Source organism: Passer domesticus, chromosome 25 (assembly GCF_036417665.1).
Source record: "Passer domesticus isolate bPasDom1 chromosome 25, bPasDom1.hap1, whole genome shotgun sequence".
NCBI lineage: Eukaryota > Metazoa > Chordata > Aves > Passeriformes > Passeridae > Passer > Passer domesticus.
In genome coordinates, this window is record NC_087498.1 from 5,511,912 (window position 1) to 5,522,774 (window position 10,863).

Genomic DNA, 10,863 nt, shown 5'->3' on the forward strand with positions numbered 1-10,863 from the left:
CACAATGCTGCCAACACTCCAGCACCTTACAAGGGAGAAGGAAGCAAGGAGAAAAGCCCTGAACCCTGATACTTTCCCCTGCACTGTGGGCTGCAGCTCTGACACATCATTGTCACGACTGGACGACAAAACAAGACCTCCTGGCAGCACCCATGGGCCAAGGGCTGCACCCAGCACACCCAGCAGTGACCAGCTCCTGTCCTGCCTGCTGCCCGAGGGACGCCTGGCATCCCGGGATCCGAGGTGGGCACGGAGCGAGCAGCGGGCAGGGAGTGGTGGGAAGGGAGCTGGGAGCAGGCAGGGAATGGGCAGCAATCGGGCAGGGAGCAGCTATGGAGCATGCCAAGGAATGGGCAGGGAGCAGGGGGAACAGACAGGAACAGCCAGCAAGCAGGCAGGGAATAGGACAGGGGCAGCTGCCGGTACTTGCAGTACTGGGATCAACGTTCAGGCTGCAGAGGCAGCCCAGCGCTCACACGGCTGCTCTGCTGATACCCATGGGCAGGGAGCAGGCAGGGAATAGAAGCAGGGAGCGGGCAGTGTCAGCGGGCAGTGTCAGTGGGCAGTGGCAGAGGGCAGTGGCAGCTCCGCTCGCTTGCCTGCTCCGCTGACACTCGCGGGCAGGGAATAGGGAGCAGGGCAGGGAATAGGGAGCAGGGTAGGGAATAGAAGCAGGGAGCAGGCAATGGGCAATGTCAGTGGGCAGTGTCAGAGGGCACGGGTAGCCCCGCTCGCTGCCCGCTCCGCTGACATCTGCGGGCAGGGAGCAGGCAGGGAATAGGGAGTGGGCAGTGGCAGTGGGCAGTGGCCAGGCAGGGAGGGAGGGAGCAGGGCAGTGAGCAGGCAGTGAGCAGGCAGGGAATGGGGAGCGGGTGGTGATCAGTGTCAGTGGGCACCGGCAGCCCCGCGGGCAGGGAGCAGGCAGTGGGCAGGCAGGGAATAGGGAGCAGGACAGTGAGCACGCAGGGAGTAGGGAGCAGGCAGGGAGCAGACAGGGGATGGGGAGCAGGCAGGGAGCAGACAGGGGATGGGGAGCAGGGCAGGGAGCAGGGCAGTGAGCAGATAGGGAATAGGGAGCAGGCAGGGAATAGGGAGCAGGGCAGTGAGCAGGCAGGGAATAGGGAAAAGAGCAGTGATCAGGCAGGGAATAGGGAGCAGGGCAGGGAGCAAGCAGTGATCAGGCAGGGAATAGGGAGCAGGGCAGGGAGCAAGCAGTGAGCAGGCAGGGAATAGGGAGCAGGGCGGTGAGCAGGCAGGGAATGGGGAGCAGGGCTGTGAGCAGACAGGGAGCGGGCAGGGAATAGGGAGCAGGCAGGGAGCAGACAGGGAATAGGGAGCAGGCAGGGAGCAGACAGGGAGCAGGCAGGGAATGGGGAGCAGGGCAGTGAGCAGGCAGGAAATGGGGAGCAGGGCAGTGAGCAGGCAGGAAATGGGGAGCAGGGCTGTGAGCAGACAGGGAGCAGGCAGGGAATAGGGAGCAGGCAGGGAGCAGGCAGGGAATAGGGAGCAGGGCAGTGAGCAGGCAGGGAATAGGGAGCAGGCAGGGAGCAGACAGGGAGCAGACAGGGAATAGGGAGCAGACAGGGAGCAGACAGGGAGTAGGGAGCAGACAGGGACGGGCAGCGGGCAGTGTCCGCGGGCAGTGTCGGAGGGCACGGCAGCCCGCTCGCTGCCCGCTCCGCTGACACCCGCGCACGGCCAATGGGCTCGGGCGCTCCACCTGCCATCCCCGCTGCGCCCAATGGCGGCGCGGCCCCGGCGCTGCGCCCTCCCCGGCCAATGGGAGCCGGCGCTGGCTCTCGTTAATGATGCAGCAGTCCAGGGAAGACTATCACATGTGAGCTGGCCGCCTGCCAGCATGGAGACACCGAGAGAGCAAGGTAAACAACTTTCCAACGCCAAAATGATGACATTTAATCCCTAAATGCTGGCTTCCCGGCTCGACTCATCTTTAACCCCTTTCAGCTGGTGTGGAAGCGTCTGGAAGGCACCCGTCTACCTGTCCCCAGTGCTTTTAAAAACTGGACGACGTGCCCTGCAATGATCACTGCGTCACCGTTTGCCACTTTGCGAACTACGCAGTGACAAACCTCCGAGCTCCGAATCGCAGGGCGCCTGTTAACCCCTGCACCAAGCCCTCGCTGACATGCCAGCCTCCAGGGACACGGGGGGGGATAAACAGCCCAGACAAACCGGGAAAACAGCAGTCTTTGCAAAGTTGTCATCTCTCCCCCACGACTACTACCCTCCTCTGCAGTACAGCAATGCCGGCAGGAGTGACATTAGTACAACCTGTGCCGTCGCTCCATTGAGAAAACAGCTCTGACGCAGAACAGAGCAATCCTGCCCAGCCAAAATAATAATAAAGGCACTTTGGGATCCCAACTTAGGGACGCCGGGGGAAAGGGACGCCCTGCAAATAATCCAAATACGTAGCTGCAGCTCCAGCCCCATCCTGATCAAAGGGTACGTACGTGAGGCAGACGAACCGGACCGAGGAGCCGTGCCCGTGCACCATCTGCGCAGTCCTCAGCCCTCCGCTCGCTCTGGAGCGCCGCAGAAGAGAAGGTTCCAGAAATTTCCTTCCCGTTAACCCTTTCGGCGTCTGCCCACTCTCCCTCCCCGTGGGATTAAGCGCGCCGGGTCTCCAGCATCGTCAATGGGCGAAGCCTCCTACGCCAGGCGAGCCCGAGTACGAGGTGCAAGTGGCAGTGGATGGTGGCAGGAGCCCAGTCCGTGGTGTTGGTGCCACTTCTCTCCCCGGAGCCCTCTGTGCCTCTCTTGCTGCCTCTCTCCCCTCTTGCTGCAGCAGGGCTGTTGCTGGTAGACCTATCGACGGAGCTTGCTCTCTCACTCTCTCGCTGAGCTCTGTGACGCAGCTCTAAATTCTCCAGCCTGCTCCTTGTGTTATAAGAGCGGAACTGCAGCTTTCCAGGGAGCCCGTGCCAGCGGTGCCAGGGCCAGGCAGACCGGAGAGAATGTCGCTCCTGGACTCTGCACCTTTTTTTGGCAATTATTCTGTTCCTCACCTCTCTTTCTGCGCTTCCTCCTCGGCTCTCAGCCTCGCATCTCCTTCTCTGCTTCTGAGTCATACTTGCCAGGTTAACTCTTTTAGGATTGGTAGTCAGCAGTACAAATCTCGAGCGATAGCAGCTGAAACCACAGCCAACTTTTTTGGTGTTTTCTGCTTTAAAAAAACCAAAGCAAATCTTGCTGGCTCTAAAAAACAAAAACACGTGCACGCACACACACGTTGCAGCAGAGAGTTGGTGCTTTCTGATTAACTGTTTCGGGGACAGGAACCACTGCTTGACTTCCTGAAATGAAATATTTTAGGCCCATGTCCTGCAAATCCTCAGCAGGCAGATCCCCTGAAGCACAAGGCAGCTTAAGAGGAGCTGCTGCTGTGAACAAATGCAGGACTTACAGGCATGAGGCTACTGCTGGCCCCACAAGCCCTGCTCTGCTGGCCACAAGACACTGATCTGAGTGTGGTTTAGCTGCTGGGCAGATGCGTGGCATGAGATAAGGTGCTGAAAGTGCTGGAAAGCCACAGGATCTTCTTAATCTGAGCAGCATTAATAAGTGTTATCACACACACAGATTCAAAACGCTCGGCGTAGGCAGGGGAACTAATGACTGCGCTCCTGGAGTCACCAGAATCCACAGAATCCAATAATCCCCGACAAAGACAGGCCACAGGCAGCTCTGCATTTCAGCACAGCAGGCACCATCCCCAGGCACGGAGCCTTTTGCAGCTGCACGCTCTCTCCTTGCCTCTGCCCCCCAAATCCCTGGAATAACTCCGGTGCCTCCGGCCAGCCCCGGCACCGGCAGGGGAAGCAGAGCTCTGCCAGCCCCGGGAAGTGTGGAGGAGGATCCGTGGTAGGTGCAGCTCCTGGGAACCAGGGAAGCTGATGGAGAGGCAGCACTGAGAGGGAGTTGATGTGCACACACAGAGCAGCGAGGAGCAGTCCGTCAGGAGCCACGGAATGCAGAGATCCCTGCTCCACTCCTCCGTCTGCCATTTTAATTCTGACTCCAGAGCCGGCTGCGAGCGTTGGGTTTTTCACTACAACCAAAGCTGAAGTAACCACGGTTTTTTCTCCTCACGGCGTCTGAAGAGCCTGAGCTATTTTGGGATTTGTCTGTACTACACTGAAAATGACACCTGTTACGCACAGACACAAATGAGGAAAATTACAAGTGCCCGGTTCCTCTGGTAGAATCCTACAAAAAATGGGGTGAGATCCCCTGGGTCAGGGCTGGCTGAGCAGCACGGGCTGTGCTGTGGGGTGAAGGGGATGACCCCGCTGAACTGAACAGACACCAGTATGAGAAATGTAAAAAGTCTGTAGTAGCTGATGCAAGGGGAAATCAAGCCTCCATGTGACCAGAAGAAGTAGTGCATGATCAACTAAATGCCACAATACATGGTTTCTTATGCAATCGAGCCCATGGGACTCCAGGCCTTACACATCCACTTTGTGGCCAAAGCTGCAGGGATTAACTCCTTCCTTAATGGCTGGGAGCGAGCACAGGCTCCTGAAATGAGCCATCCCCCCAAGCAGGCCGGGCTTTGCTGGGCCTGTGCTGCTTCCAGGCACCCCCATGCTCTCAGGAGCCCCAGCACGCGGGGCCAGGGCGGGTTTTCTGTGCTCCCACTTCTCCCTGGTGGTTTGCACCACGCTGTGCAGGCAGGCAGAGCCCACCTCGAGAGCCAGGGAGCTCCAGATGTGACAGAGCGAGATGAAACACCCGAGCCAGATGAAAGCTGGGAGCCTCAGAAACGGGGCAGTTCAAGGTGCTTGCAGCTCACGCTGCTTTTGTCAGGCCTGTGGTGCGTCAGGAAGGTGAAACCAGCTTGGATTTATCCCAAATGACTCTTTCTGGTTGCTTTCAGGAGAAATGGACTGTTTATTTTATGGTTTGCTTTCCTTTGAAAATCACCTGCCCTGGGGTGTTTCTGTCTTTGCCTGGCTCTAGGTGCTTGCTGGCTCCCAAGAAGAGCTCAGAGCTGTGCTGCACTGGGGAGCAATCAACTGTGGGAGAAATCTTGGGCCAGTGGAAAACTTCAGCCCTCAGAACTGAGTGATGAGGCCTAAAACATAAAGAAATTTCCTGACACTCTTGGGCAGGATTTGGCATTTTCTGGTTTGAACATCTTCGACATTCACTATAAAAATCTAGGCTGCTTTTCTGATTTGACTGGAGCCCATTTCCATTTGTAGCTACTGGTTTGGGTTGGGTTTTTTTTAGCTTTTTTTCTTTTCCTTACAGACTTTAAAAGTAGGAGGCAGAGCTTTGATTTTGTAAGAACTGCCTATGAGGGTGCAAAGTCCTGGGCTAGAAAGGAGCCTTGGAAAATGGGAATAATCCATGGCTGTGGTGTGAGACTGGGGAGATCAGTGTCTCCATCAGAATGGCAGGGTAGGAATCTCTTCCAAAACTGGGAGTGACCCCATGGCTGATCACAGTTGGGCCCTGAGTGCTTACAGTGCTGATTAATAAAACAGAGAGTTTTTATAGTGCTGAACATTCTAGCAAGATTTCAGGACTTGCAACTGGGGTGGTTTGGGCTGGATGTTTGGGGAAAATACCATTTTTTGAGGAGGGAGGGAGGGGATTGACCCTCCAGACTGTCACTGACAGTTCCCTCAGCACCACGAAAGGATCAGGGAGGGATTCCTCGGCTTCCAGAGGAAGTTTGGGCTTGCCCTGCCTCTGTGCCAGGCTGTACCTGAAGGTTCATCCTCAGTTCTCCGGCGTCTCCTGTGTGATTTTCTGCTGCCACGCTGCGTTGACCTTAATAGCAACAACAAACGGAGTCTGACACTCCCCAAATCTCACCCTCGTGCACATCATTACTGCTGCTGGGGTGATAAAGTGACCTGAGGGAGGCCCTTGGTGTTTTGAGGGCTGGAGGAAACCCTCGTGGTCCTGCCCACACTTCCAGCTTCCTGCCAGGGAAGCCTTGGCTCGGGTTTGGGTTTAAATGCCATCGGCCACACCTTCCCCCAGCGCAGGAAGCACGATTGTTGAAATCAGGGCATGTTCCTGTTTCACTGAAAGGCTGAGATAAATAATCCAAAGGCCTCGTTTATGCCAAGTGAATTCCTGCCCGGGCCGGAGCAAGTCTGGGCAGCTGTAAATGTGTAACCCCTCGACCTCGCTTGGCACATCCCCGCGGGAGTGGCTGGCCACAGACGGAAGGAGCAAAGAATCGGGCAAAGGTGGACAGGGCAGTGGAAAAGTTTCTTCGCTTTACCAACCCGGAGGCTTAAAAGCTGCTGTAAAATGCAGAATGGTCAGTTTTTCAGGTGCTGATGTGGGGTAGCTCTTGTCGGATTTGCCAGTGATACCTCATCCTTACAAACAGCCTCAGTGAGGGACAGAGTCACAACTAACATTCAGGGTTTGTTTTTTTCCAAAAGGTTTATTGTTTTCCAGACAAGCTTCTTAAGTGAATTCCAGAGAAATGGCCAGTGAGTCCTTTCTTTACCAGCCCAGCAGAATCCCAGAATGGTTTGGGTTAGAAGGGTCCTTAAAACTCATCCAGTGCCACCCCGGGACATCTTCTACCATCCCAGGCTGCTCCAAGCCCCATCCAGCCTGGCCTTGGATGCCTCCAGGGATCCAGGGACAGCCACTGGGCACCCTGTTCCATTTGGAACTCTGCTGCTCTCCCTGGGGTCCCACGCAGCAGGAGGAAGAGCAGCAGGCAGATAAAGAGCAACAAACCCCTTCCCAGACAGTTCCAAAGCGGATTTTGTGTGTCTGTTTGGGTGTGCTCAGCTGACAGCCCCACAGAGAGCGGGCCAGGGGGCTCACGGTGCCCCTCGGGAGGTGGTCCAAAGGAATTGTGTGGAACAGCTGGTGCTGGGATCGAAAGCCAGCCCTGCCAGCCCTGCCAGAGGTGTGGGCTCGCTCCCGGGCGCTGTTGGGGATGTGTTGGCACGGCTGTGCTGGCACTGGGGAGTCGCATTGGCATGGAGCGTTTGCATTCTCGGTGTGAACCCAGCCCACGGCACAGAGCAGGCACTGGGATGGGAGCCCGCAGGTGAAAACCTGGAATTTTTCCGGTGAAGTCTAAGAAACCCAGCTGGAAGTGCCAGGATGCTTTTCAAAGAGGTGGCACCGCATTGACATCCCAGCCGCTTCAAGGCACCGCTTCGTGGCCTGTGTGGGACTCGGGGCCGGGGTATTTGGGATGCTCAGCCCACACCAGAATTCCCGGTGGGATACAGGGACACCGCCCTCACCCCCGGGACCCCCGGCCGCCCTCCCAGCGCTGGCAGCGGCTGTGGGGGCAGCTCCCGATGCAAGGAGCCAGCAGCGCGGAGACAAAAGGAATTATTTCAGCTATTAGCTGCTAAGAATAGAGGCGGCGGGGGTGCTGAGGTGCCTGACAGCGCAGCCGGAGGAGCAGCGATTGCAGGGGGAGCACGGAAATAGCCGCGCTCCAGCTCAGCACCCCCAGCTCCGTGAGTCACCCCGGCCCGGGGCACAGGGGGCGGGCAGGGGCCGAGCCGGGCAGGGACCGAACCGGGCAGGGACGGAACCGGGCAGGGACCGAACCGGGCAGGGACCGAACCGGGCAGGGACCGAACCGGGCAGGGACCGAGCCGGGCAGGGACCGAACCGGGCAGGACTGAACCGGGCAGGGACCGAACCGGGCAGGGACCGAACCGGGCAGGGACCGAACCGGGCAGGGACGGAACCGGGCAGGATCCGAACCCAGCAAGGATCCAAACCCAGCAGGGTCCGAACTGGGCAGGATCCAAACCCAGCAGGGTCCGAACTGGGCAGGATCCAAACCCGGCAGGGTCCGAACCCAGCAGGATCTAAACCCAGCAGGATTCAAACCCAGCAGGGTCCAAACCCAGAGGGATCCAAACCCAGCAGGGTCCAAACCCCACAGAACCGGCCCCGGGCTGGGTTTGCAGGGCAGCTTTGGGCACGGGCCCCTGGTTTTCCCTGCGGAGCATCTTCCCAATCGCCAGGAGAAGCCCAAAGAGCTGCTCTGGCTCCCCGTGCTCTGCTCCCTGGGCAGCAGGTCCTGCTCTGGCACGGGCCGGGAGGATTTGGGAAAGGCAAACATTCCCGGGCCAGAGCAGCCTCTTGATGTCGGTCCAACTGTGTTCCAGGGTGTTTTCCCAAGTCTAATCTCGAAGTTCCCTTTGCAAATACCTCATAAAAGGTTAAAGATACGCACGGCAGGTATTTAAGTGTGGGGTCAGTGAATGGTGAGGTGCTCAGAGATGGCTTTAACATCTTGTCCTGCTGCTGTTTTACCAAAATCCTTTTGGTATCACTGCGTGTTTTTATCCAATATAACTTGGAAGAGGCAATTTTCCTTCTGTGCTGTTTGTGCAGCGCAGGGTACAACACATTCCTGATCTATGACGAGGTTTCCAAACTCCATAGTAAAATGAATAATAATGATAGTAAATGTTGTATAACTTTTTTTTTTTTTTTTTAATAATACAGCAATCTTTGTATTACTTCAGTGCTGGATTTTCCAGTTATTGTAGATAGGGGGAAAAAAAGATTAAAAAAAAAAACCAAGGAATAACAATGAATTAGGAAAAAAAAAAAACCAAAAAAAAAAACCAACCAAGAACTGAAATAAATTCAAGGTTTGTAAGGAAAGAAAAATCAGTCCTGGGTGCCACTGCAGAAAGAGTCAAGCTGGACAGAATTAAACATCTCAGCTGGAGCGTGGACAGGGCAGCAGACAGCCTGCTAAAAATAGATTAATCCCAATTACAGCCACACTTCTGCCTTGCCCAGGTCCCCGTGGGCACAGGGCGCTGTGGCTGCAGAGGGGCTCGGTGCCCGGCTGCCCGCAGCGGGGCCGGGGGCACTCGGTGCCCATCCTGGCAGAGCCCGGGGGCTCGGAGGGCGGCAGTGGCAGTGACGGTGGCAGTGGCAGTGGCAGCAGTGTCCCTCCTGCCGGCCTTGGCTGCAGCTCCAGCTGCCCAGCGCTCAGCTGTGCTCCTGCAGCTCTGCCTGAGCCGAGCTCTGCGCTCTGCCGGGCGCGGCTGCGGCTCCCGCGGCCTCTCCGCCTAGAGACCGAGCCCTCGGCCCCCCCTGCGTGCCAGGCTCTGGGTAAACCCCCCGAAATCCCGGCTGGACGCATTTCCTCCCCTGGCTGCTCCTCCGACTGCTCCTCCGACTGCTCCTCTGACTGCTTCTCGTCAGCAGCGTTGCAAAATGTTTAGTGGGAAATAAACAGATTTGAGCCTCTGTTTTCCAAACTCTGGTAAGTTTATTTGTCCCATCCAGTCTGGGAAACTCTGGTAAATAACTCTTTTCCCACCAAAGGGATGGATATTAATTACCAATTTAAATAGTCATAAAATGAATCCCTTCAGCTGTAACAACTTCGTTTTGTTTAATCAGAAATCAGGAGTGAATGCTCTGGGGTTTCTTTTCGTTTCTGTGGCAGAAATCACAGTTTAATATTTTGGATTTTCCTGAGGAACAACTGCAAGTACAGGGGGAATAGCATGGATTAAATTTTATGTTCATCTGAGCCTGATGGGATGTTTTATGTAAAAATCGAAGCCATGGTGAATGCCAGGACCCAGCCCTGAGAGAGGCAGGATCGTGTCCAGGCTGGCAGGCAGCTCTGAGTGGGGATAAGGGTTTGGATGTGCTGGGTAGCAGCAATATTTCTGCTTAGAACTGATCAGAAAATATTTCAGTTTACACTTCTAGGGCTCAATCGCCCTTTGCTCTGAAATGCAGATCCAGGATTTGGCTTTTTTTTGTTTTTATTTAAATGAGAAAGACTCAGTGCAGAGCAGTTGGTACCTGTGGGCTGCAGGGCAGAAATTCCCCTGCACAGCCCTGTTTGCTTCCCCAGGAGAAGTCCCATGGAGCCAGTCTCCTGGAGCCCAGCTGGTGCCAGAGCAGTTTCTGGCTGTCCCTCAGCCCTGCTGTCCCTCCTGCTGTCACCTCCCAGCTGCCTGGAGCTGCACCCTGGGTACACAAAAACCTCCCATTAAACTTCTGCCAACCCCGTCATGTAGCAAAACAACATTTTCCCACTGGGAAATGAACAAACAGGGGAAAAAAACCTGTTTGGGCATTCCTGAGCAGCTGGTTTGGCATTGCTGGGCCAGGAGCAGCCCGTGGCCAGGAGCATCCCTGTCCTGTGCCCCCTGCTCCTGGCATCAGCTCTGCCAGGGGGGCTGAGCCCGGGGCCTGGCTGGGAGATCCCTGTGGGTGTGTCACTGTGATAGTTTATGAAAATCCCTTCACTAGGATTTTTTCTCCTGAGAAGCTGAGACGCCTCAGAGGAAAAGAAAAAACAATAATTATCTGCTGCTGTGGAATGCAACAGGTGCATCTTTGATGGGTCCATGTGGGTTGTTTCTACTTAATGACCAACCATGGTCCAGCTGTCTTGGACTCTCGGAGAGTCACGAGCTTTTGTTGTCATTCCATTCCATTCCATTCCATTCCATTCCATTCCATTCCATTCCATTCCATTCCATTCCATTCCATTCCATCCCATTCCATTCCTTTTCCTTTCTAGCTTTCTGTCTGTGTCATTTTCTCTATTCTTTTAGTATAGCATTTTTAATACAATATAATATCATAAAATAATAAATCAGCCTTCTGAGAAGATGGAGTCAAGATTCTCATCTCTCCCTCATCCTGGGACCCTCAAACACGACCACAGGGCTGGGAGGGCACATCCCAGTGCCTGCCTGGAGCCCCTGCTTTTGCAGGGATTGGGAAATGTGCCGTTGATGTTCTCCAGCCCCACGTTGGGCGCCAGGCTGTCACGGCAAGGACTTTGTCACAACTTTGTGACAACTGGGGCGCCGCAGACCCCCCTTGCAAGCTCTG

At 55.7% G+C, this 10,863-nt stretch overlaps 1 long non-coding RNA gene across 1 annotated transcript; it reads left to right on the forward strand.

The window, feature by feature from the left end:
* The first annotated feature begins 1,388 nt into the window (after positions 1–1,388).
* LOC135286193 (uncharacterized) lies at positions 1,389–10,642 on the forward strand. Its single transcript, XR_010350654.1, has 2 exons — positions 1,389–1,880; positions 1,966–10,642. It is a non-coding gene; the product is annotated as an uncharacterized LOC135286193 (long non-coding RNA).
* Positions 10,643–10,863: the final 221 nt, after the last annotated feature.